The sequence below is a fragment of the Anser cygnoides genome, chromosome 8 (genome assembly GCF_040182565.1).
Source record: "Anser cygnoides isolate HZ-2024a breed goose chromosome 8, Taihu_goose_T2T_genome, whole genome shotgun sequence".
Taxonomy (NCBI): Eukaryota; Metazoa; Chordata; class Aves; order Anseriformes; family Anatidae; genus Anser; species Anser cygnoides.
The window spans coordinates 28867572-28886064 of NC_089880.1; the positions used below are offsets into that span (position 1 = coordinate 28867572).

Consider the following 18493-nt stretch of genomic DNA (forward strand, 5'->3'; position numbering starts at 1 on the left):
ACTAAAGCAGCATCTGGTAAGAGAAAAGTGTGGAAAAATATAAATTATATAATGCTACATTCATGAATGACTGCTACATTGTAGGGATAAATACACAGAGGAGTAAACAGAACCATAGAATCATAGAGTTGTTCAGGTTGGGAAAGATCTCTAAGGTCATCTAGTCCAACCTTTGTGAAATGAAATACTGCATTCAAAAGAAAGAAATTACTCAAAAACAAAGGTCATTTTTGGAGCTGGTGGGTTACAGAGGAACTTCACAGATCCACGTCCTCTGTCTCCACAGCACTGAGTCTTGGCATCTGTCGTGTGTGTTATTAACCCAAACCAAAGCAGAGCCCAGCTATGCTGCCTTGTTTTCCTGGCTGGGTAGGAGAATTGGCCAAGGCTTAACAAGTGCTTACCAGAGCTTTGATGTCCAGTCATAACCCAGGTTTGCCTGACTTGCAAAGCTGAACAAATGTCTCGCTGCACAGGGATGAGTTTTCCTCCCAGCAATAATACTAATCCACTTTGAAAGCTTCTGTCTTTACAACCTGAAAAAAAAAAAAAAAAAAGAACTTAAGAACTTTGTGATTTTATTTTTTTTCTCCCTTTGTGCAATAACAGTATACACCAGAGCTAAAAGTGAAAGAGTGAAATTGTGTTTGGTGATTCATCAGGTGAGATGTTTTTAGAGCGATGAGAAAAACTGATCTATGCATGGGAGCGTACATAGGAATAGAGATTATACCTGCAATTTTATCAGGTAGGAGAAAAAAGCAAAACAAGGAGCCAAGATCAAGAAAAAAAACTACCTCCCTGTGGTATATTACTGTGCAATTAGGTATGTGTGATAGGTAGCAGATGAGGATCTATCTTGCTACAAAATGCCATAGCAAAGAAACCCCAAAAGCCCAATAAACTGTTCCCATATGACAGTCCCTAAATTCCTAGACATGACCCATGTTCTGTCTTCAAAGATACATCTGCTCAGTGCACAAGCCTTTTTTCCCCTGTCACCATGCTTGAAAAATCCCCCTCGCACTGCTGTTCTAAGCCAGCCACAACACATCCATCAGGGACGCGTTCGCGTGCTGCCTTCCTACGCAGGAGAAAAGCATCTCTGGGAGGCCAGGAGCATGACCCAGGACCGAGTGCTGGATGAGAGCAGCCCAGGAACAGAAGGCACGATCCCACATTGCGCCACCGCTAAATAACCTCCCGTACCGCCGGGGATTCACTTTTCCGCTAACCACCCCTAATTAATGCTCTTAGGCACTGCTCTAATTCCATGCCTGCGTCTCAGTCCGAGGCTAAACCTTCTCCCACAGACATCAGTGGCAAACCTGCCATTTATTTCAATAAAGCAGGATTGAACCACAAATATCCACCTTCACCTGGCCTTCAACATGCACAAGCATTACAGCTTCCCCATCTCTGGCTTTGCTCTTCTCCTTTCCCTGCCAGAAGCTGTAGGAGGCCCAAGGGTTTGCACCTGAAGTGGCACTGAGGGCTGCTGTGAACACCACGCGCAGCCTTCAGCACGAAAGGGCATTTTAAGAGAGGTATCATTTAATGAAAGTATAATAAGGGGTTTCCAAAATTAATAACAAGGGAAGGGTTTTGCATGGACCCAGAAGCGTGCCACATTTTCCAGTGATGTGCCTCCCATCCTCTATGGAAATCCAGCCCAAGCCCAAGCTTTGCTGTCTCCTCTTTAGTGTGGGTGATCGGTGTGCCCACAACTTCTGCCTCCTGCCCAAGCAATGCTGTACATTTACCACGGCAATCCAGCACTCCCGAGCCGCAGCATTCACCCATCTCCCCTTTTTTTCTCCCATAAATATAGTCTGAGGAATCTCCCTGGCTTCAGGTGGCAGCAAGAGAGCTGGGGGCAAGCAGCAGCCAGGGAAGATGGCCAAAGCCCTTACCATGGCCATCAGGCACCCACATGTCAGACCCAGATCAAACTGTGAGCAGACGCCCTGGTATACCAGTTTCTAGTCTTAGCTTTTTTTTTTTTTCCTTTTTTTCCTTTTTTTTTCCTTTTTTTTTCTTTTCTTTTTTCTATTTTTCCTTTTTCCCTTTTCCTTTTTTTTTCTTTTTTCTTTTTTTTTTTCTATTTTCATTGCTTGTAAATATTTGCAGGATTGAGTTTAGTGAACAAAAACCACTTTCACAATTCCGATCTTCCACTGGAGGCAACAGGGAGATTTCATGGCTGCAGCAAGATCCAAATTGTTCTCTAGTTTGAAAGACCATCATGAAATAATAAAGTGTGTTTGTTGAAAGGAGAGTCCAAAATCTCCACGAAGGCAGCTTGTTAGGCTCCACTCGCCTTTCTCAGCGGCACCGACTCAGAGGAACTCGAGCAATGTCAAATTGTGTAAAATTGGTGTGAATTCTGTGTGACTGGTGAACAAATTGACTTCTGAATTGGGTGGTTTTCTTCTTCCCGCAAATGGCGTTTTGCCTTTGCTGAAATCACTTCTTGTTAAATCCTCCCACTGAAAAGTGTTTGGTGTTTAATAATAGAGGCATTGCATGTTTAAAGCAGCTGATTTATTTAAATTGGCTCTACTGAGATTTAGCAAATTTGAGACAAATATCTCAGCGCTTTCTGGCTGGACGTAAATAAAATCCAGGGAGTCAGATTCTCTGCTCTGTCCTGATGGCAGAAAAAGGGAGTAAACACAGTCAGAATCAGGCCCAAAGTTTTCAGACACATTTAAGACATTTTGGAGGTAAATTTCCTTTTTACCTTTTCTATTTTTTGCACCCCAGAAACAGCCAGGAAAGAAACATCTTTGTAAGAAAGAGGAGATTGAGCCTGGGTTGCAGAACCAGATGCCATTTATTCCCAGTCTGGCAAATGAGTGTGGAGTATATGGCAAAAAGTGTGAATAAAATGACACAGACCTCCTCACCAGAGATTAGCGAGTCTGTTTATTTACTCAGCCTATGCAGCCCTTGTTTTATACTTGGATGCATATGAGTAACAACAAATACTTAGCACGTGTCAGCTGGTTCATATAAGACCCCAACTGCTTTTCCAGCCAGGGCATGGTGAAAGGAGCAGAGGCGCCTTCCCTGCCAAAACCAACCCATGCGTCAGACCCCATCGGAGAGCCCTCGCATCCTGGCCTCATTTCTTAATGAACCTTCTTCCTCTTTAAGCACTCCAAAGATGATGGTGAAGTAATGAAAGGGTTTTACACAAATGAACAGATACGTTTTCAAAATTTCCTTTTTTTTTTTTTATTTCCTTATTTTTTTTAAAATGATGTTTCAAGGAGATTTAGGTAGAGTGTCAACAGCACATCCCATTGGGGTCTTTCTGGATCATACGATGGGACCAGCAGGGCAAGGAGGATGACAAAAGCAGGCAGCCATCACCCACCTTGGTGTCTCCCATCCACACCACAAGAAGTATCCCTGGCAAACTCAATTTTCTGAACTTGCAAGAAAAATAATTTGATTGTGGTTGTTCAGTGGAGTAACAGATCATGAGCAAAAATGCCCAGAATTTCCCTTTCAGGAACTTGCATGTAGCACAGTCGGGACAAGCTGAAGCTGTGAAAAACACCTCAGTTGAGAATTAGAGGAATTTGTATCCGCCAACCTTCACGGACAGAAAAGAGACCGGCTCTGAACTTCTTTCTTTCCACTTACCTCTCATTTACTTCAACAAAGTTCCTAACATTTGTAATATTCTGCCTGATTATTATGCATCAGCCTAAGCTTATAATAAACACGGTATGGGATGTACGCGGCGCAGCGCGTTATGAGCAGCTCTGATTGACGGTGCCGTGCAGTGATGACAGCGCTGTGTTTTCCTTTCATTTTTGGAGACTAAGTGGCTTACATGTGGTCCCATTTAAAGGATGTCTGGGTGGCAGCTGCATTCTCCAATGTGCTTATGAGAGGGAAATGAACTTTTCAGTCCTGAAATGCTGTAAAATGGGGTTATGTAAAAAGACTGCATGCGGCTATTGAAAGGGGAAAATATCCTCTCCAGACAATGTGACTTCCTGTTTACAAAATAGAAATATTTTGGACATCCCTCTGAAATGCCACGCAAGACTTTTGATGCTTTCCAGAGCAGTGTCCAGCTTTAGGATCAGAATGATGTTTTGGAGAGTGCTGTCCTCGGAGACCAAACCACCTTTGAGGCTGTGCATCTGAAATCACCCATCCATTTCCCAAATTTTAGTCTCCACCGAGCCCCCATTTTTAGAGATGCTGAGCCTGTGCCCATAGCAGCACCCCTCCAAAGACCAGGAGCATCATCTGGGAGGCAGCAGCAAACTCAGCAACAACCACAACTTGTTGTTTTTCCATTACAGACATTTTGCAATTTAAAAAACAATCCAGCGTTGAAAAGGAGCAGGCCCATATACTCATTTAAAGTTAGGATGGGAAAAAGCAATGCCAGTTCTGAAAGCAGCTCGTGAATACAGAAGGGATCAGCCTATTCAGCCTCTGGACACAAAGAGAGGAATGTCACAGGTCTGGGAAATGCTGCGAGCAGCCATGGCTGTCCCATAAAGAGCCTTTCTCCATCAGGGCCAGTGGGGTATCTTAGAGCCCACGTGGAAGCCAATGGTGGGAGCTATAAACACGCCCTGAGACCTTTCCTATGGCCCATGATTGAATAGGATCTGACAGCGTATATCTCCTCTCTTTTCTTGGATGCTGGCAAGCAGTATTTTTTTCCTCTTTCCCCTTTATATGGCATGGGCTGTCCCACAGCTCAGCCCTCACTAGCAGAGGGGAAGCCAAGAGCGATTGAGGAGCTGCTCTTTGGCACCAAGCAGCAGAGCCGAGGAGCGAGTGAATAAGTGAGTGAGCCCTGCCAAGACCAAGCAGTCACTTCGAGTGGAGTTGTGGCCTCCAGTGACAAAGTGCAAGGAGGTTGCCAGCAGAGGGCTGACCCAGCAAAACGCTGGTTTATTTATACATTTCAGCGTATGCCAAATGTGTGCACTGGGTGGAAGGAGCCTTCGGTACCAAACCTGTGCTACTTTGAATCCTGCTCATTGCACGTACATAAAATTAAACAAGAAATATCTCGTTGAGTTTGGTTTCTTTGGGGTTTTTGTTTGCATTGTTGGTGTGCTTGTTGTTGTACCGGTGACTGATAAGCTGTGTACATGAAGCAGTTAAACATGAATGCTTGCCCTCAGCATGCACAAGATGCACAAGTGCCTGTCTGGGTCATTCCCACCGCGCACGCGATATACCTCCAATGCTCCTTAGATAGCCAGAAAATACACAGTGTCCACCACATGGGCTAAATTTGCTTTTATTTATTTATTTTTCATGGATAGGAGGAGACCTCTCTCAGGCTCCTTGCTTCTGTCTGCTCCCTAAACAACACATTAATCACCCGCACAATGTAACTGAACTCCAGGCTGCTGCCTTCTGCCTTGAAAAAAAAGCGCTATCATTTCTGAAATATCAGTGTCTGGGAAGCACGGTATTCGCTGTTGTGTTTTCCTGAAATCTGACATAGCCCTGAGATCCCATCTTCTTGGGAATAACAACCGGGTCCAAGGTTTGTGGAGAATTCCTAAAACCTTCCTTGCTGATAAGGAAGAGTGCGGCGCTCGGCCTTTTACACACCTAACTGGGATGAACTTTGTGTTGTGGCACAGACTAGTTGTGTTTGGGTTCAAAGCAGCTGTTTTTGTTGTTTAAACTGACTTCTGACATTTTTCACCCTGACCTCACTATATTTCTGCCCACCCCGCCATTAAAGGGCTATCTAATTCTACTCGGGGCCATGTGGGTTTCTGGATGTGCATCAAATGTCAGGCTGAGATGAATTGTGAATGGTCCAAGCAGAGTACTAAGCTGCATATGAAGAAAACCTCCTTGTCCTGACAAATCCCAGAAGCAGCCAGGAAAGGTTATTGACAGAAAAGTCAAACCAGAGCATGGGGAGTTCTCATCCATGGTGAAACCCCATGGGGCTCAGTGAGCGGAAGAGAGGCACGGCCTTGGGGATAATGAGTGAGGGTTGACGGACACAGAAGGAGTAAGAGGAGCAAAAATGTCAATGAATTTTAAAAATTGAGTTTAAATTCAGAAGGAATAAATTGGAAAAAAAAAAATTCAAAATGCATTGAAGGTCCATTAGGGTCAAAGCAAGCAAATGTCTATATGGTGTTAACGTGCAATATGTGGTGAGAAAGGGAGGTGATGGTGAAATGAGAGAGGGATAAGACAAAGGCACTGCTCCCCCCATGCACCCATGCTCCTCTGTCGCGACGAGTCTACTTTGTGACCCCATCACATCTGCCTCAATCACTCTTCATTTGCCTTTGAACAGCGATAGATAGCTCAGCAGGTTTTGATTACAGCAATGTGATTTGGGCTAGTGATGACTTGTGGAAAATCCTCCCCGTTATAATTAAATGGCTGGATGGGCCTTGCTGATTTTCATGCCACTGGTGGAAAACTAGCCTGGGAAGGCTGACCAGAGGCCAGCATGTTGGGAGGCAGGAGGGAACAGATTTTCCTTGCAATTTCTTGCTTTTAACACTAACAACCTGGTAATGCCTCCCAGCTTGCCGCTTCCTCCAGCCAGGCCTGTGTTTGTGGTTAGAGCTGAAGTTTGCCCTGCTGAGCAATTCCACTTTGTTATTTTAAAATTATAATACACACACACACAAAAAAAGATATTTTACAGTGGGGAAGAAGCCAGTCTTTTCCACATTTGACGGAAACGAGACTCCTGCTCCACCAGACATCGCGGGACAGTTGGCGTGATGCAGGTGGCTGTGCTGGAGGGTCACGCCAGGTACTTCTGGCCTTTACGTAGGTTAATAGCCCTTAAAAAAAATAATTTCATTTTATTCTGCATACTACAGAAAGCTACAATGAGCTGACATGAGCCTGGGGAGCACCCGGGGAGTATTCACACCCCTGCAGCTTTGTGTGGCCGCTTCACATCACTGTCTGGCAGCATTTATTGCTTTACAGCAATGTCTGCAGACCGCCTGGTGCCGACGTGCTGCAGACCTCTCGCTGTCTTGCTGCCCAGTGCTCCAGCAGGGTTTTCCCTTCTGCTGCACGCTGATCAGGGGAACAGGAATCACCTATGCTCACCTTACTTCCCAGCGAGAACTGATGGCTGGGTGCGATTCCCGTGCTGCAGAAGGGCTGTGGAGCCACCCTAAACCATCCCTAAAATGTTTTAACAATGGGATGTCCCATTTGGTCTGCACCAGAAGCTCAGGAAGGGGCCGAGTGCTTCCCTGGAAGGGCAGCTCTTGCTTACAGTATGGTCAGGCCGGAAAAAAAAGAACTAAAATTCCGTGCCACCTGACATCGGGCAGTGATGCACTCGTTCAGAATAGTGCTGACAAGGGGCTGCTCTGGCTTCAGCAATAAAGGGGCTTGGGACTTAAACGGATGCTATCATCAGGCAGATCCTGGTCCCCAGATTATTTACTCAGTTCCTAGTGAAGCACTATATTGTCTTCCAGTTACTCAGCCATTTCCACTGGACTTGAGCACAAGCTGCTGCTTCACTCTGGCTCTGCCTTCTGGGGTCCCCACTCTGCACCCTCCTGATCATCGTAGGGGTGACGATCATGCTTATGAGGGACACTTCTGCCCTTTACACTTAATTACAATATGTAACAATGCCTTATTACACCAACTTTGTGTTGATACGCAAATGAAACTTTTAAATCAAGCCAGAAAACCAATATGATACTGTGATATTAAAGCTGATTAGGCAGCCTCCTGGAGGTGCTGGTTAGATCCCCTCTTTCTTACCTTCTCTGGAGTGAGTTTAATGCGTCCCTCCAGATACACACAGCCTAGATGGGGCAGAGAAGGGTCTTTGCTTCGAGACCACTTGTTTTAAGGCTCTGACAAATGGCTCGGCGCTCTGAGGGAATGGCAATGTGAAACGCCCCTAGGTGGTACCATGGCTTTGACAAGCCTCCTCAGTTCCCCCTGACAAATTTTGCCACCTTGGTGCTCAGAGCCAGCCCGGAGCAGATCAAAGGGCAGCCTCGTGGGCTGGCTGGGCCAGCTCTGGCTCGCTGCCATCCATCGCAGCTCAGCGCCTTCCCATCCAAGCCACGAGTGCCAAGGGTGCGACGGACTTTTCCTATGCTTTTATTTCTCTTTTTCTTCTGGTTCAGTGTGGATGACAAATAACTTTTTAAGCTCATCAAGGAAATGACCTCAGATTTTAAGTTCTTTCCTGGGGCGGCTTTGAATATTTAAATGTATGTGTGTGCTTTTCTGCTTCTTTTTTCTTTCCTACACATCCGATAAACAGCTTCCCCTCTAGAAATGAGTACAGGATGATATCATAGCTCAGTAAAATGCACTTGTTGCTTTCGCTCTCCTTGTGTTTCTAAGGGCTCACTCAAATTTCACTCAACTTGGCTCTATTTCAAAGCCCCTGATGATGGATCACTGGGCCAGATTTCTCCTCTTGCTTTTACCATTCCAGAGGTATAAAAGCCAGAAAAATTAATAACACTGTGATTTTACTAGGGAATGTTATACATTACCAACCACGCACTCTTGAATGTAGGTATTTACCATGACCGCCTTGCTGGCTCATTTAAGCACTTCCCTCTGTGTAAGGTCTGGGTCCTTACAGCGGCTCTTTCAGGTGGAGATGCATTCATTTCTATTTTATGGAAGGAAGGAAGAAAGCACAATTTAGCATAGGGACAGGAGTCACCTCACCCACTGCCTGCATTAGTTAGCTCCCATCTTAGTCAACAAAGAGATGTTGGTTCCTCAGGAGGGCAGGTCATGAATGTCCACAACACTCTGGAGATATCTTGACGTCTTCGCTGAGTATAGATGTAGGCAGGGGGTAGTGAGATGAAATCTGCCTTAGCTAAGGGACCACATCAAATATTTACAGTGTATAAAGGTATTAAATCCTCTTCTCCCACACTTCTGAGTTTCATAGTCATTTCTTCAGAGCCCCAGCACTTTCCTTTGAGCTCAGCCCTCCCCAGAACTCAGTAAGGATGAGATCCCTGGGACACCTACAGAGAAGCATTTGCAGAACAGAGGTCAAAGTGTTATATACCATGGGAATAAAGGTTCTCAAGGTTGCACTGGAGGGAGGAAAAAAAAAAAAAAAGAAAAGAAAAGAAAACACAGCTCAAGAAAGGATAACTTAAAGTTAAACGTACTTCAAGGATGATTACTACTAGGACTGCTGCTGTACTAGGATATGCTTCTTCTGTTGCATAAAGCAGGGCATATTATGCAGCTCTGACGTGTTCAATTAGCAATCACCCTCCTGGGTCAGTAAGCCAGTGCATTATGGAAAGACACATGGCATTTTTTAAAGACCAGTAATCACAGATCAGTTGATTTCTTCTGGTCCTATCCAGGGTTCATCTAGAAAACTAAAGATTATTAGAAATTTCTTTGAGAAAGTCTGACACTTACAATTTTTCTTTTGTGAAGGAGAAGGGGGAGAGATTTACAGTCCTTTATAGTTCCCCTAAGGCAATCTGCAACTCAGCCACGCAATCTCCAACAAAAGAGGGAGACCCACGGTGCTTGGTGTGCTTTGTCTCGGGGATGTTGATTCAATCTGCATCTTGGCAAATGAATTTCATTTCTGTAAAGTCAGAAAAACCCCATTTAAGAGTGATTCTGAAGAAGACTGGATCCACAGGAGTGCAAAGGAGGGTTAGATATCAGGTCTGCATCCAAACCTCCGTCAGCGGAAAAAGGATGACATCTCCATGATTACATTTCTCCAGCCGGTTTGTTAATCCCTTTGCCACATGGATGTAAAGCGCTACTTCCTCCTTCCTCTGGAGAATTCAATCATCTGGTTTGTGCACCAACAGTGATAAAAAATGTACTGTTCAAGCTAGGCTCAGGATGAAGATATTCAAAGATCAGCAGGCTGGCTAAGGCAAAGGCAGTTGGTTATGGGAGACTGCTCAGGGCCCACGGGGAGAGGCTCATTACCTTGAGACTCAGTGTGAATAATGTTTCAGGGTTTGTTTGTTGGAACTGATTTTCTGAATGGCCCCAGTGCATGCTCTTGTGTACATACAGGCACAGTTGTGCTCTGTCTCACTGGGGCAGCTCCTGGCATTTTTCTTCCCATGCATTGCACACAAGACAGCATTTTGAGGCTACTGGGACCTAGGAAATCATTTCTCATCCAAACCATAACTGAAGAAACTTCACAGCCAAATCACTGCAGCTGACTCCATTTGGCAGTTTAGACAAGGACGAATATTAGTCCAGGGTGGTGGGAATGGAGAATGGTGGTACTGGTAAGCTAAGAAGAGTTATGCTTAACATGACACCATGCTATGCCAAGTTTTGCTGAATGCAAATATCCATGAACAGGAAAAGGGAAATAATAGGCTTGAAAACTCAAATAATGTGAAGAGTTTCCAACTTGGTGCTGGAGAAGCTGGCTAGTTCTGCACCATTTGGACATGTTGTTGAGTACAGGAGATGTTATCCATTTGAAGGCACACACCTGAGAATTTCCTTTGACACAATTTAAATGAGCTGCTCGAACCATCAGGGAAAAACAAACCAAGCAGAAAAGCTAGGAAGCAAACTCTCCTTCCAAGACAAAGCAGCAAAGTCATCCCTGAAATATGAGCAGCAGACATCAAAGACAGGATGATGTGATTTTCAACACACCTGGATGTCACTTCTCCCCCTCTTCCCCCCTCCACATTCAGTGTACCATGTCAGCTGAAATACGTTGGACCCCTCCAAAGCAATAGCATAGACTTGGGAACAGATCCAGCACTCAGTGAGAGCCTTTCAATAACTGCAGTGATCATGAGCTCAGGCCCAGTGTGATATTGTATTGGTTTGCTCATTTGGATTTGGTTTCTCAGGTAAAACTTTTCACCTCCCCGTTTGGTGAGAACAAGTCATTCGACATTTTTAGGATCTTGACTTGCTTGCATGATTTGACAGCCCAAGAGTATTTGCCAAAAGTTGGGAAAATGCCAAGTTTTCATTAAACCTCTTGTAAACCCCAAACTGCCGTCCTGCGAGGCTGCATCTGGCAAGGAAGCCATCTGCGATTCGTATAGTCTTGCTCCAACAAAACGACAACAGTGTGAAAAACTCTTTTCTCTGGTCGGCAGTGAACTGTAAAAGTAACATTAGTAATAGCTTCTGCAGGCTCAGTAATGACATAATTGACATTGGCTGAAAGCACAAGCCCCAGCCGCGGGGTCCTGCCAAGGCTCTGGATTGATTCATATCATCCTTCAAAAATACAGGTCATAGTCAATAGCCCTCTTGGACGCCGCTTCTCACGTTGGTGTTGAGACTGCTCTCCTTCGGAGCGGTGTCTGCAGCAAAGTCTCACAGAGTACGAGCCTCCTGACCCCAGCCCTAGCCAAAAAAAAAAAGCGGCTGTTCTGCTTGACTGAAGCCATTTGCTTGATCCATAAACAAGGTCTGTATTTCCAATTGTTTAAAAACCTGCAGTTTCACAGAGAAGTGCACATTGCACCTAGTAATCTCTTATATCTGTAGCAACATGACCCGGTGCATTTTATTTAATGCAGAGCCCTAGTAAGGAGACTGGGCTCTAAGCCATCTGCACATATGTTTCTTGGATGCCTGATATTTTCATTTTGCTTCAGATGAGCTGCACTGTTAGGGGGCTCCCATTTATAGCATCCGGGATTTTTTCCAGAATAAGTTGTGCTTACCCCGTCTGCAAACCTCTCTTTCCCCCTCAACCCCCTTCACCCCCACGGCTCAAAAAATACAAACCCCAGCAGATGTCCATTAAAAAAAAAAAAAAAAGTAAAAAAGAAAGAAAGAAAAAAAGCGAGACAAAAAGCACTGATTTGCTCAAATCTCTTGCTAAAAAAACCATTCCCCAGCTCCCTTTGTGTTTAAAAGCTTGAGGCCCCTGGTTTAGAGAAATCCTAGAAATATGATTTAAAGACCTCGGTGGGACTGTGCAGCACTGAGAGGCTGCCTGCTTACTGATGGGGAATGTTTAGAAAAACAACACCTAATGCCACCAAGGTTTCCATTCGCACCTCTCCTGTTCTACACACTTCGTGGAGAGCCTGGCCTGAAATGCAGGAGCTTTTTGGGCCTTATTTAGATAACTAAGTGACAAAAAAACACTGGACCATAGCCTGAATATTTTACTAAGTCTTTAGGTCTTCCTGGTTCAGATGAAAAAGGTTTTTTATTTTTTTTAAAAAGGTAGAAAAGGACTATCAGGTTACACAAACCTTAGTGCCTGGTTGTGACTCTCCCCTGTGGGTGAATCCACATTTGTGAAGATCAGAGGGGACTCTGTGTTGAGTGATGGGCTCCAGGACATGGGAGCTAGGACAGAGCAGGACCAAAGACCACTGATAATGTCATTTTTGTTTTAAAACATGTCAGGACCAACTGGCCAGACCCAGAACTGGTGTCAAGGGGTACAGCTGTCTCAGATTCATTCCTGCTCAGAATGCCCAGGAGTTTGACCAGGTGAAAAAATCAAAGCCCATGCCTGAGCTGAAACCTGGTGGGCCAACTCTCCTTGCTGGTGAAATTAATGAGGGCTGGGCTGTGGGAATTTTCTCACTACCCTGCTCTACATCCTCCTGGGGTCACCTCTGCTTCCTCTCTGCAGCCACCTCATCGTAGTCGAGGGCTTTGTACCCACTCTTGCGAGGCTCCCAGGGCCAGATCAGCCAAGGAATTTCTCTGAGCTTTTACCTCCTCCTGCCAGCCCGATGCCAGAGGCAGAGCCCACACAGACTGCCAGACAGTATTTCCAAAGCCAGCACTCGAAACCAAGGTCAGGATGCTGGGAACCGGCCCTGAATATGCCCTTCTATGGCTATAGGGTCCACTGGCTCTTGCCTTTGGCGTGGTTTGAAGCTCCCACGGGCCATAATCTGTGGTCTCTTTTTTGTTCTACAGTGACTCTTCAACATGGGCCTTCAGGGTATGTTCCTGACCAGCTTGTTGGGTGGGAGACAGGGAGTTCATAAGCTTGCTGGGCTTTGTCTGCCAGAGCTCCCGGCTGTGGCAATGTAGCGCTGCTCCACAAAGGAAAGGTCATGGTCCCTTTTCAACACGAATGCTGCTGGAGGGTTACGCAAGCCCGTCACGAGGCAGGGATGGGTCCCCAACATGGTTTTGTAACATGGGTATGCTGGGACAATAGAGCTCGACTGACGCCTTCCCAAAATAAAGCCATACTCTCCCATGTGCGGCCTGCAGGACGCAGTACTGCAAGGCTCCGGCTCCTCCAGCACAGCTGCTGGCTGCTGAACACCGTGCCTCTGCTGCCTGAAGCCACCAGGAAGGGCAGACACTCTCCACGTAGTTGGGACAGCCTGAGGACAATGCTTCTTGGTGTTCTCAGGCGAGCCTGGAGCTTTGGGGCACCACCAGTTGGATTTCCCTAGGTCCCCCCAGGAGGCTGCCACCCCAGAAGGGCCTACCTGGCCCTCCAGAGGCTCCAGAGCCTCCAGAGGCACTGCAGATTTCTGCTGGACGATACCCTGTTGCTGCTGGATGACACCCTGTGCCCCACTCCTCAGGAAGCCCCCATCACCTCCAGACCCCTGCTCTCCCGGGTTGGTGAAGCATTAACTCACCAGCCCGGCTAAAGCAGGGTCGGAGCTGATTGCAAAAGGGAAAAATGTGTAATGCAGGCAGGGAAGCTGGCTAAATGAGCAGAAATCTGGTCAAGGGTGGTCACTTCCTCCATTTGTATGAGGATTCAGGAAGTCCATTACAAAGTACTTCATCACCGTCACTTCATTCCAGCTAGATTACAAAAGATTAATGGGTCAGCTCCTCCTACCCTTTGCTGGCGTGTCGCAGAGGGTGGTGTTATCAGCCCCTCGGTGTGTGCCAGGTAGAGTTTCCCAGGACTTCAAGGAGCTTTCTTTTGCTCTCTAATACCTTAATAATCTGAGCCCAATCATCACGGGAGCCATTAAAATCCTTCCAGGCACAGAGATGGAGGAAACATACACTGGAAACAGCAGATGACCAACGTTGTGTCTTTGGGAGGCAGCACTGAGGCTGCGATGCCTACAAGCGACCTGGCTCTGCTGTCTGGAGCAGCGAGCCTCTTTTATTAGGCTGCTCCTCAAGCTCGTGTTACTGTCACGGCATGCCAGAGCCCATTAATAACTCCTGGATACAGCACCAGGGTGATAAGCAAGTCCATTACACGCTGCATTCCTGTGTTTGGCCCCAACCTCGTGGTCCCAAGGAATTCAACCTGATCTCCAGAAGTCTTAAGATGATTTATGGCCTCTTCTTTTGCTTTTCTCCTAATCTTCACCCGGGTAACCTGACTGATGTGAATTAGCTTTGAGTAGGAAAGCCATATCCCAAACCTGAGCAAGCACAAAGAGAAGCAGGCATTTGCCAAAGTCCTCACACTTCTACTACCTATTTATACACACTGGACTCAAGCATCAGGTAGCCTGTTGCTATTATCTGGTCATCCTTTTACTCTTCAGATGACACACATCATTTCAGCTGCTCCTCCACTTTCCCCCAGGACTACCATGTACTGCATCTGGCAACTCACCAGGTAAATCCAGGTAGTCTGGGTGGGATGTTGGTGCGATGAAGGGGAGGCAGACCCATGGGGTATGTGGAGGTCCATCGCAGATGCATGGGGCTCAGCTATATCTGCTCCCTGACTGGGGCAATTAACACTATCCAAAATTGGGGTAAGTTTCTGCAAAAGTTTATCCCTCAAAATGGAGCTCTGGGGAGAGAAAGACTGTGAATGGGTTCAGATCTGGTAAATAGTTCCTGTGACAAGAGGGAATGCTGGCTCTGGAAAATATTCTGACTTTTTGTATCAGTGTTTCTTAAGTGTAAATATTGGCCATGGAAAAGCTGCAATGTTTCTTTTATTAGTCTTCTGACTTGAACCAAAGAAATAAGATACCTAAAATGATTATATAGGCACCAAATTAAGTAAGTCATATCTCATAGCAAGAAATTTCAATTAATGCACTAAAAATATGTTTCTAGGGTTTCCTCTTCTATTTTCAGTGCTAAAAGAAGGCAGATATGATATCTGTGCTGGACACAAACTAGTATTCTCTCCCCGATGATTGTCGGACTGTAGGACCTAAAGGATAAGAAAAGTAAACCAAGAAGATGTATTATTAATATAATTAATAATATTGCTGGTGTAGTAACTACTGGTCCTTGGCTATGCAGGCAAATCTTAGTGGTGGTAAAGATGGATGCTCCTGCTTTGGGAATCCAACGGCGTGGACCTACCTCTATCTGTTCCGTCAAGTCTGGTCTGACTGCGGATGCCAAAATACCTTGTGGCCCCTTCTGCTCTGTCTGCTTGGCTCCCGCTCAGGACGGCGAGCAGACAGATAATGAAAAAAAAGGGTTAGATAGCTGGGAGAAAAAAAAAAAAGTTAGACCAAAGATCTTGGACGCAAATGTGCAGGTTGTTCTGATCAACCTCCTTTGAGAAATTGTCTGCTGAAAGATTTGGGCGCTTCTGTGCCTCATAGTTCACACATAATAATTTATGTACATTGTCCAGGCTTTTTTCATTGTCAAAACCATCTAAAGGGTCTTGGATAGCCACTGAATCTGGATTTTGTGGTCATAGCAAATGCAAGGATAAGCCCCGCACTGTAACAGAAGAGCATGATCACAGAGCCATTCCCATATGCTTCCTCAGGGCCGGACCATCGTTCACCACTGGCCAAAAATCCCCACTAAGATTTTTTTTCTTCTTCTTCCAGAGTTTCGTATTCCACTACGGACATATTATTATTCTAAACTTAATGGGAATTTAATCAGAAAGGAGTGACGCAGCGACTAGTCACCAGCTGAGCTCTGCAGAGCCCTGATGGATGGGGCCAAGCCCGCATCCAGCCCGCCAGCGCTCCCTCACCGTGTGAACGCTTGCCCTTCGCCAGGCTTTTGGGTTTGGAAATCATTACCACTGCCTCCCGTGGCCGTGGCAGCTGATTACGGTAACGGGGGAATTAAAACCCTTCACCTGCTGTGGCTCTTGCTCAGCTCCCTCCCTGCCAAGCGCTATCTTTGTCCATAACAGCCTGTGAAAGCCCACCACATCTTAACACAGCAGCAGATGTTTTGTTTTAATAGGGGGGGGAAAGAAGGGGGAGGAAAGGGAATCGGTGACAGGCCGTGAAAAATAAAAATGGGAGGAAAAATAGCAAAATGGAACTGTCCTGTCTGCCTTTATTTCTCCATTAGCTGGCACAATAAATAAGGTGGTCTGGTTTATCTGGGAGTGATGCTGACGAGAGCAGAGTAAGCTGCAGGTGTCCATCGGGTGCTTCTTGCTGAGTTAGACAGAGTGCTTCCAAAAAGAAAAAAAAAAAAATCCAGAAAAGCCAGGAAGGTACCAAAATTTGACCCTGAAGCGAACTTCATCCCACCTAGTGCCTCAGTAATATCAACACGATTTTCTGTCGTGTTGTCATGCATGGTGCTAGGCCTCTGAGTTCAGTTTGAGGTTTTGTTTTAAATGCCTCTGAAATTTGCAGATGTTCAGGTCATGGGGTTTGCTTTGCCACTCACTTAACTTATTGTTCCTGTGCCACGGGGGTCTGAGAGTATTTCCAGGTTTAGCGGCATCGTTTCTTCTGAAAGTTGCTCTCCTAACCCAGCATTTTTGTGTGCATTGCTGATAACCTATGCCTAAAATAATGGCGTGACTGAGCGCTTGGCTGGGATCCATCTGCCTGTAAAAATACATGTCAGAATTGTCCATTTTTGCCATCTATATTTCCACCAAGGAGGCTTCTGAGTTAATAAAGACCTACAGAGGTAAGGAAGCAAATTCCCAGTGAAGTGCTAGAGAGCTTCAGACCCAGAATCTTGCAGCAGAAGTTGTTTTGTTGAGCATTTCTCCTCTCATCTTACATCCTTAGGCATCTCTTTTCAGCCAGCGATGAACCCTTCTTCTGGTTGCCTGTCCCCATCGACATCTCTGAAGACATCCTCTCTGTGTTCTTTGGCTTTGACGCTCCCAAGCTAGCAGGAACATCAAAGAAATCTGCAGAAATTCCCATGTTAGCAGCAATGGAAAGGAAACGTGGGATGCCAAGGCTGCAGTGGTATGGTAGGAAAGTAGGAAAGTTTTGTCAATCCACTTAGAAGAAACTGCAGACATAAAAAGCCAGCCCAGGCACCAAAGAACACTTCCAAGAGATCTCCAGCTCACAGGACTCTTTTAGAAGACATACCAATTATGTTGCTTTTATTTATTTTATTTTTAAACAGAGAACAAGGATGTAGCCTATTTGTTCTTGTGCAGAAGAAGCAACTTGATGTGGAGAAAACCCACCTGCTTTCCATTTTTAGGGCATTTTTCCATTCTTGGGATAGACTGTGGACAATTGTTTAACTATATAAAAGCTGTTTTATTTCCCCTCGATTAAAAAAAAAAAAGAAAGATATGCAGGATTTGCAACTGTTCTGAGGACAAATTGTGTGACAAGAATGAATGACTCCTTTTCATTAATATGTATGTCTTTTAGCTAAGCTTTTAGTGGAAAAACTGCTCTGAAGCATAAATGTGACTTGAAGTCTGATGCTCTGCTAACTTGGCAAATACCAGAGGATAAAGTATGGAGAAGAGCTAACCTATAAAGTATCCTGTATTTTAACAGCCTGTTTCTCCATTAAGCATTTTTAGACATCAATAGAACAAATTGTCCTGTATTGTATGTTACATGTCTGTGCGCTGTAAAAACATTAAAGCTTTTGTCAGCTTGCTACTTTAACCCTTATAGACGTTACCGATGACTGGTGCTCCCGCAGTCATTGCTTTCTGGATTTTTTTGGAAAGCTGCTGTTGATTTTATGGCTGTGCAGCCACGTCATCATTAGTTTTCACCCTCAAGACAATCCAGATGCTGGTGGTGATTTTATTATAGTCGCTGTTGTTATTTGCCTGTGAGCTGCTCCATGGATGAGGATGCTCTCAGATGAAGAAATGCATAAACATGAAGCAAAAAGTCCCCAAATGCTTTTTTGGGGGGTAAGTTCAGCCTCAGCAGAGCAGGTTCTACAGGGCAGGGATGTCTGTGCAAAACGTTGGCGAAAAGGCATCTGTAGGCCATTACAATAACATGCCTGTCCACAGTAAAACGCAAAGCACTGCAAATGTAATTCTAACCTTGGCAGCTGAAGGTATAGGAAGGGCATAGGGGAAGGTGGGGTGGTGTTAGGAGGAAGCAGTGTGGACTTAACACTCACACTAGGACATGCATCAATGCAGCTCAGGTCTCCCCTTGCTGACAGGGGTCGGTTGTGCTGGCCAGGCTCTGAACCTTCCCACCAGGATTTTCGGCACCATCTTCATTTCTTCCTGCTTCGTCCTGAGCTCGGGCAACTCCCTGCTTGTCCTGCTGACCCGGGAGGCTCTGATAGCCCCGCCAGCAGCTCTCACTCACACAATATTCGTGGCCTCCCGGTGGCTTCCTGCACGCCTGACCTTGAGATAACCACCAATCGGCCC

General features: G+C 45.6%; 1 long non-coding RNA gene across 1 annotated transcript; it reads left to right on the forward strand.

Moving 5' to 3' along the window:
• Nucleotides 1–13032: 13032 nt before the first annotated feature.
• On the forward strand, nucleotides 13033–17756 carry LOC136791412 (uncharacterized). The gene is made up of 2 exons (XR_010833418.1): nucleotides 13033–15974; nucleotides 16902–17756. It is a non-coding gene; the product is annotated as an uncharacterized lncRNA (long non-coding RNA).
• The last annotated feature ends 737 nt before the right edge of the window (nucleotides 17757–18493 follow it).